Source organism: Elaeis guineensis, chromosome 7 (genome assembly GCF_000442705.2).
Source record: "Elaeis guineensis isolate ETL-2024a chromosome 7, EG11, whole genome shotgun sequence".
NCBI lineage: Eukaryota > Viridiplantae > Streptophyta > Magnoliopsida > Arecales > Arecaceae > Elaeis > Elaeis guineensis.
The window spans coordinates 102,187,109-102,196,391 of record NC_025999.2 but is presented as its reverse complement, the minus strand read 5'-3'; positions in this window follow the sequence as shown (position 1 = coordinate 102,196,391).

Sequence of the window (9,283 nt, the reverse complement as noted above, 5' to 3'; positions counted from 1 at the left end):
AATTAATTTTTTAATAAAATTATAATATTTTTTTTACTTTTTCATTCATACTATTTATATATATTTATATATATACCATTAATTATATACTATTAAATTTTATTAGTTATTATTTTAATTTTAATATATAATTTTCATAATTATAATTAAATAATTAGATTATCTTCTATTTCTATATTTATATTTACTATTTTTAATTAATTATTTGTATAATATTAATTAACTATTTTAAACTAAATTATAAATTAATTAATTATATAATTAATTTATTAATGATTAATTTATAAAATCATGTATTAAAATAAAAAATTATATAATTTAGATTATAAAGATTATAAGTTTGTATATTGTTTACTTCTTTAGTATAAATAAATATTATAAATTGATAATAATAATATTTTTATCAAAAGATAGTTTAATAAAAATATTATATAAATATCATACATCCTTCTTTTCATTCATGCCATATCAAATAGAAGAAAAATTTATTTTCATCTATCTTTTTATATTTTATCAAATATATGAGAGGATGGAAAAAAATTCATCCATTTATCCTCCTTCATCCATATTTCCTTCAATCAATCCTTTGTACCAAACAAAGGGTTAACAGATCTTATAATTCATTATGATAGAGACAATTGGTTGTTTATTCATCTAGGGCAGGCCAATTTATGCTCAAGATTGTATGTAAATCTATGTGCATTAAGCTTTATATTCTTTTATCACATGTAACATATGAATGCATGAAAAATATAAGGATACTAAAGCGATGTTTTTTCTTAAATAATCGATCGCGGATTCTTGTATCCAATAGCATATTTATCTTTGAGTCCACCATTGTCAACATTTTAATTTGTATATGGCATCTAATATATCAATTGCATGCATTTTGATGGAGGGATGATTTTATAGCAAACTAATCAATTTTGAAAACTACATAAAATACTTATTTTTATCATTTATTTGTGCTCAAATGGTTGCCATTTGTTTCTATTGCATCTAATGCATGTGTGCAATACAAAAAAAGATAACATGAAATCAAGGGGAAAAAAAGGATGGATGATACTTTCATAAATCATAATACATTGAAAACCTATATAAAGCATTTTTTTGAATACTTTAAAGGTAAAAACATCGCGGCAACTATTCAAAATTTTGTCAAGAAACACTTTGATCTTAGAAGATTAAAATTTTTTAATTAGCCTCTCTTTTTTGTTTTTCAATATCAATATGATTTAGCCATCTATTTGGGCCTAATCTAATATAATATATAAAGAGAAGGACTAGATTGATGACATTCTGAGTGTTTGACAAGTGACATTCTGAGTGTTCGACATTATTTATTATAATTTAATATGAAGGGCCGGGTTGATGACCTTTTGACAAGTAACATTTTGAGTGTTTGATAAGTGACATTCTGAGTGTTTGATATTATTTATTATAATTTAATAAAAAAATTATATTAATCATTAGGAGAAAGAATTATTTATTACTCATTTTCAATATTAGATCAGTAATTAGTTTCAATTATTATACTATTTAGTTTTAATAAAATATATAATTTTTCTTTCATATACTCTTCTCTTTTTTTGTTATTCCGTACATCGCACGGGTTTTAATATCTAGTACTATTAACAAACATGCTAAAATGTGAGAATATCTTTATTCCTAACCAAGAGATAAATATGAAGCCTGCTCCATTTCTTTTCTTCCTCCTCTCATTGAAGTTCAACAATGGCCTGCTAAGCCCAGAGGCAACAATCTCTTTAACCAGACCTCTTCACCTTAACCTATCGCTCCTTCTTTGATATTATATGCGACATGGATATCGATTTCCTCAGTGTCTCTTGTATTTGACTCTACCACTCGCTATCACTAGAGATCAGCCATCTTAACTAGCCAAAGGGATAGCTAACCCTTATATGGCATTGCTGAGCTATCCTAGCCCAAGATCTCATTGCAATAGATTCTACTATATCCAACAAATCTTAATTGGTATCATAGTTCACCTTAGTATTCGATGCCCTCAAAGTCTCCTAATTCTTATAGCTAGATTCAATGCAATTGCACATCATTAGAGTAGGAGATCTCATTCAAGACTTCCATCGAACATATTGTTCACTCACCGTCACTCATGCTATTTCGACAAGAGAAGTTGAGGAGACGATAGCAAAACTAAAGGTTCAGAAGCTCAAGCTACCGGCAATGTGTCGTATGGTGCTCTAGCCATTGGAGGTGGAGAAGTCAACATATATAAACTCATTGAATAAATTAATTCTCAATTTATCATCACCATTTTATATAGTTTATTGCTTTCATTCCTATGATAATTATAACTGTTGCGGGGGTTATTACACCTTAGCTCATAGGAAAGCCGATCTGAATCAGAAGCTAAGCTCATAAGAAAGTTGATCTGAATTGGAGGCTGAGTTCATATAAAGCTAATTTGAATTAGAGGTTAAATGTCGATCTGAATTGGAGACTGATCTGGCTCAATCCAGCTCATCTAAACATCGACCTAAGCTATCTGAATTAATTTACAGTAAAGTATTATGATTAACTCATATAAATACTGATCTGACTCATTTTAGCTAATATAAATATCAATCTGAAGTCAAGTGTTCCATATATTTGTGACGTCTGGTTTCATATGATACTTGATCTAACCTCGAATTTTTATCAAGGTGAACCATTACATTAGCGGCAGTAGTCATTCTGCAAAAGCCCACCACAATCTCTACAACTAAGCCATAGCTGGCCACGATCTCACATATAGCTATGCTACAACTTATCCCCAGCTGGCACACACAGCTAAGTATGATTTCATTTTTAGCTAATACATATAGCTATGCTCTAGCTCACTTACAGCTGGCCTCTAACGGTCTAATAAATTTTTTCAATGACCTAACAAATTCTCTAACGACCTCATCAGTCTCTTTATAAATAAAGGGCCAAGGGATCTTTCAGATAAGTTCTGACTTCCAAGTCTTAAGCTCAAACTAGAGCCCAAACAAGAGGGAGACTCTGCCACTGGAACTCTAGCTCCTACAAAGTCACAAAATCTCTAGTTCCATATAAATCCTCCTGCTCTCTATTCTATTTTTTTCATCTTCTATTCTCGAGGTTCAAACTGACTTAAGTATTAGAGGATCAAAGACTGGAGGATCTCCATCGATTTTTGACTTGTTTTATAGGTTTCTTCGAAGGAGACTCGGATCGAATTACTACAGTCACTCCAGTATGGTTTTATCTAATCTCTTCATTTGAGATTTTAAGCCTCGTAGTAATACATTGATGCTTGAAAAGGGCGCTTGACCCAAAAATTTTATAAAAAAATGATAAATCAAAGAGCATTAAGCAACTTTACACCTTGACTGTCTCCCTCTAGAGATGTGCTGGAAGCCATCTCACCTCCATTTGAATGGAGATTAGGGAGCAGATGAAAGTTTTTTTCAAAAGGGCAGTGCATTAACAATAAACCTTTAGTAAAATTTTTTTTAATCTCTTAATTCTTACCTATAGAAGCTCAGATCCCTTTGTCTAGCCTTATCAGATCACATCACTTTACTATACGACCCTTAAAGTCTTAAGCTGTCAACTCATGGTATTAATAGAGATGGCTCGCACGTACTGTGAAGTGACAACACTCATCAATTCAGAAAATCAAAGAGCCAGGCTCAGTGTTCGAGAATATGATAGGGGCAAAAATATCTTTTCTGGCCTCCTCTTTTCCCAAGACTTTTAAACAAGACTCATGACCTCTATAGTAATAAACTCTCAAATCCCATCTATTATTCAGTTCTTTTCTTGTAGATCAATAGGTTCTTGAGCACGTGAGTCAAAAAAAAATAAACAAGAACAAAAAAGTCTATCCGAATGAGATATTTGTTTGAGAAAACTCAAGTTTCGATTTGAGATTTTAAAACAATATATCCTTGAAAGGAAAGAAGATAAAACATCTCAAGATGAAATTCATCTGATATATGGGAGGTCCAATCTGTCTATGATGACATCGGATAGAGGTATTTCTTAAACCTCTGTTACATTCAATTTATTGAGATTGATTTATTCTTAATTAATCAATTTAATCCTTAAAATCATATTATTCCTAATATTTTGAAGTTTACTTATTATATTTGGCTACATATACTTCATAATTAATCCAATCGAGGTCAGATATTATTTATATTATAAGGGGATAGAATCTTCAATCCCACATTAGTTGTGGGTTAAGAGAAAGTATGGCTAATATAGATCGTGACTTTTTCTTTCCCCGTAAGGAGTAAAACTGTGAAGATCCAAATGACCAAAGCTCGTTGAGGCCCAAAAATGGTTACGAGCCAAAACGGATAATATCTCATATACATGGAGACAGAGTTAACCCAATCATTTGAGCCAACTAACCCCTTGATCGTAATTGTTCATTATAAATATAATTATTTAAGTCCTATGTAGGATAGTTAAACCTAGGTTGGGCTATGTGAGATCAGACAAACCAATATGTATGTATGTGGGTGTGTGCATGTGCACAAAAAAGAAGAAGAAGAAGAAAGAAAGAAGAAATGAAAGAGAAAAGAAAAGATGAAGGGGAGAAAGAAGGGAGAAGGAAGTCAGCTCCCACTGTCTAAGGCCATCTGCATGCCACCCGAGCTTCCGCACCTTCCAACGTCAAATCCTGTCGATGGCGGTGGGCTCCACCGGATCCGCAGCCCCTGGTGGTCTCTGACTCCCCTCCTCATGTCTGCGCATGTGTCTGATGTCAAACCCCGTCAGATTCCAAAGCCCCTTGTACTGTCGTGTGCCTCTCATCATCGAGTTCTATCGATCGGTCATTGAATCTGCTACGTGCATGTGTGGCTCCTGGAGAAATAATATTTCAAGTCAGTATTTTACCGACGTCAAAACCACTACGCTCCCTTATGCTTCGGACGGCAAACTTCATTGGGTCGATAATTCTCTGACCTCAAATTTCTCTAAATTGGCCACCATCAAGTCCGCATGCGCTTTCAGGTGCATCTCGGCATGAAACTCCCTCATGTCTATATTTTATCGACCTCAAAACTCTCTCAGATCGGTTGTGGTAGAATCTACTGTGCGGCTGTGCCTCCCGGCGCCAAACATCTAGGTCGGTAATTTATTAGTGTCAACTCCCTCAGCCTGTCATCAGTTTCCTGCTTGTGTCTTTTGGCGCTAAACATCCAGGTTGGTGTTTTATCGACGTCAAAATGACTGTGCTCCTGTATGCTTTCCGATGCCAAATACCGTAGGATGGTGATTTTTTGGCATCAAAAATCCTATCAAATTGGCAGTTTTTCGATGCCAAAATCTTCACATCGATGGCTTTATGGCATGAAAACCTTTCAGATCGGTAAGTTCCTCAAGCTTCTATCTCTTATGCGTAGAATCGACAGCATTTGGGCTCTCGTGCATCTTGCCACCTCCCGACGTTAGACACGTCAGGCTAGTAATATCCAAGCTCTCATGCACCTCGTCGCTACCTGGCATCAAGCACCATCAGCCCGATCCTCACCAAGTTTTTCAGCATTTCTGCATGCCTCCCAGAGTCGATCGATGGATTGGCAGTCATCCGAGTCTGCCGCATGCCCGCGTGCGTGCCCGGCTCTGAACCACCCAGGTCGGTGATTAATCGGCCTCAAAACTCTCCAGAGCTCAAAATTTTGGATCAATTTTTTATCGACGTAAAAATTGCCGTGCTCTTGTTTGCCTCCAATAGCCAAGCTCCTACAGAATGACTATCGCCTAAACTGCAGTGTGACTTCCATGAGCTTCCCCACACGAAAATATTGCCAGAACGGTGGTGGCTTATCAACCACCCGAGGAGTCATCATATCGCTAACCATCATAGAGGACTCAATGGATTGGAAAACAGGGGGGAAGGTCCTGGTTGGTATTCCACCAACCTGACACAAGGACCTTGAAAAAATAGGAAGAAAATCTTGGATGGTAGTCTACCGACCCGGCACAAAAGTCAGGAGATTGACTACACGCAGTCCCCCCTTCACTCGAGAGATTGACTACACGCAGTCCCCTCTTCACTCGAGGTCTTCGCATGCATTCGACCTCGAACAATGCCGAAGAGGCCTGTTGATATCTCTCAAAGTTCAGATCAGATCAAGATAGATAAAAAAAAAATGATCCAAAGCACAGATCAAGCTCGAGTTGAATAATAAGGAGTCAAGTAGAGCTCACAAGTTTTCAAACAAAAACTCATGATAAAAAGCTTTTAGCTTCCATATGCTATTCTCTCTCCTTGTCTTCTTACGGGATCAAAGGATAAAAATAGGACTAGGCCGAAATCAAAATTATGGCCGAATCAGAGTCAAAATTAGGCCAATAAAAAGCAAAATTGAGCCCAAATTGAGGCAAAGCTTAAGCCCTAGTTGAGGCAAAGAATTAAGAGTCAACAGAATTCAAAGTCTCTCAAAAAGAATGCATAACCTCCGTGATAATAGACACTTAAGCCCTATCTATTATTTTACTCATTTCTTACAGAACAACAGATTCTTAAGCTTATCGGTCGAAACAAAAGACTATCAAGCCCAAAAATAAAGAAAATATTAAACAGAGGCTCATCAAAAAATCTAGCTCAACAAAAATTTGACCTCATTAGAAGGGTGAATGCTGAGCTCATGAAAATACCGATCTGAACAGAAAGATCAACAGAGGCTTATCAGAAAGCCTGGCTCAGCATAAAGCCGACCTCATTAGAAAAGTGAAGGCTGAGTTCATGAAAAAATCGATCTCAACAAAAAGCTGTTCTCATCAAAAAGCAAAAAGCTGATCTCATTAGAAGGCCGAGCTCATCAAAAGGTCAGAGAAGGGCCGACCTCATTAGAAGGTCGAGATCATCAAAAATCCAATCTCCGAATCAATAGAGCCCTAAAGGGCATGGAGATAAGATCTTATGATCAAAGTCCAATCACCGAATCAACAGAGCCCCGAAGGGCACGGAGATAAGATCTCCTTGTCAAAGTCCGATCTTCAGATCGATAGAGCCCCGAAGGGCACAGAGATAAGATCTCATCTAAGTCTGATCTCTAGATCGACAGAGCCCCGAAGGATACAGAGATAAGGTCTCCTCATCAAAATCTAATTTTTAGATTGGTAAAGCCCGGAAGGACATGAAGATAAGATCTTTAGATTGAAGTCTTATCAAATATCGATTTGAGGGTCGAGATTATCTTTAGCTCTATAAAATACCTACCTGAAAATCAAGGTTATCATTCAGTTCTATCAAATACGGATTTGAAAGTTAAGATTATTATTCAGTTCTATAAAATATCGATCTGAAGATCGAAGTTATCTTTCAGTTCTATAAAATATCAATCTGAAAGTCGAAGTTATCGTTCAGTTTCATCAAATACCAATATGAAAGTCAAGGTTATCTTTCAGTTCTATCAAATACTGATCTGAAGGTCGAGATTATCATTCAGTTCTATCAAATATCAATCTGAAGGTCGAGGTTATCATTCAGTTCTATAAAATATCGATTTGAAGGTCGAGGTTATCTTTCAGTTCTATAAAATATCGATTTGAAGATCGAGGTTATCATTCAGTTCTATAAAATATCGATCTGAAGATCAAGGTTATCATCTAGATTCTATCAAATATCGATCTGATGGTCGAGTCAATTCTATAAAATACTGATCTGAAGATCAAGATTATCTTTCAATTCTATCAACTATTGATCTAAAGATCGAGGTTATTATAAATTTCTACCAGATACCGACCTCAAGATCAAGATTATATTTTAGCTCACATAAATACTGACCTCACGATCGAGGTTATCTTTTCAACTCTATAAAATACCGACCTCTAGATCGAGATTATATTGACCTCAAGATTGAGATTATCCTGCAAAATACTGATCTTTTCATATTCAAATTTTTTAAAATCTTCAAAAGTATTATCAATAAAAAATACTCCGATGAGCTTATTCTTGCACATTATCTTTCGATCTATGAAAATCTAATATCCAGATTAATAGAGCCCTGAAGGACATAAATGGAGATAAGATATCTTCAAATCCAATTTCTAGATTGGTAGAGCTCTGAGAGTTACAAATAGAGATAAGATCTTCCAAATATTGATCTACGAATCGATATTATCTTTCAGCTCATATAGATATCGACCTCAGAATCAAATTTATTTTGATATTCTATCAAATATAGATCTCCAGATCAATGTTATTTTGGAATTCTATTGTTGATCTTCATATCGAAGTTATCTTGGAATTCTATTATCGATCTCTGGATCGAAGTTATTTTGAAGTTCTATTAAATATCGATCTTCGGATCAAGGATATTTATCGATCTAGCTACTCAAGATTATGAGCAATTTACTTAAAAAATCAAATGGTACAAATTCATCATCTCGAACAAGCTGAAAACTCATTTTTTGGGCTACTTCTTTTATCCAAAATAAATTTTTGGGACTCAAAAGTGGGAGATAAGTGTTGTGAGAGTTATTACACCTCAGCTCATAGGAAAGCCAATCTGAAGCTAAAAACTCATTTTTTGGGCTACTTCTTTTGTCCAAAATAATTTTTTGAAACTTAGAAGTGGGGGATAAGTGTTGTGGGAGTTATTACACCTCAGCTCATAGGAAAGTCGATCTGAATCAGAGGCTTAACTCATTAGAAAGTCGATCTGAACTGAAGGCTGAGTTCTTATAAAGCCGACCTAAATTGAAGGCTGAATGTTGATCTGGCTCAATCCAACTCATCTAAACACTAATCTGAGCTACCTGAATTGACTTCTGGTGAAGTATTATGATCAAATAATATAAATATCGATCTGACTCATTTCAGCTAATGTAAATATCGATCTAAAGCAAAATATTCCGTATATCCGTGACATCCGATCTCATATGATACTTAATCTGACTTCGAATTTTTATCGAGGTAAACCATTATATTAGCGGTAGCAATCATTTTATGAGAGTCTGCCACAATCTCTACAACTAAGTCACGACTGACCACGATCTCACATACAGCCATGCTACAACTCATCTGCAGCTGGCATATACAGCTAAGTATGACTTTATTTCCAGCTAATACATATAGCTATGTTCTAGCTCACTTACAACTGACCTCTAACGGTTTAACAAACTCCTCCAATGGTCTAACAAATTTTCTAACGACCTCATTAGCTCCTCTATAAATAGAGGACCAAGGGATTCTCTAAGTAAGTTCTAACTCTCAAGTTTCAAGCTCAAACTAGAACCCAAACTAGAGGGAGACTCTACCGCTGGGACTCTAGCT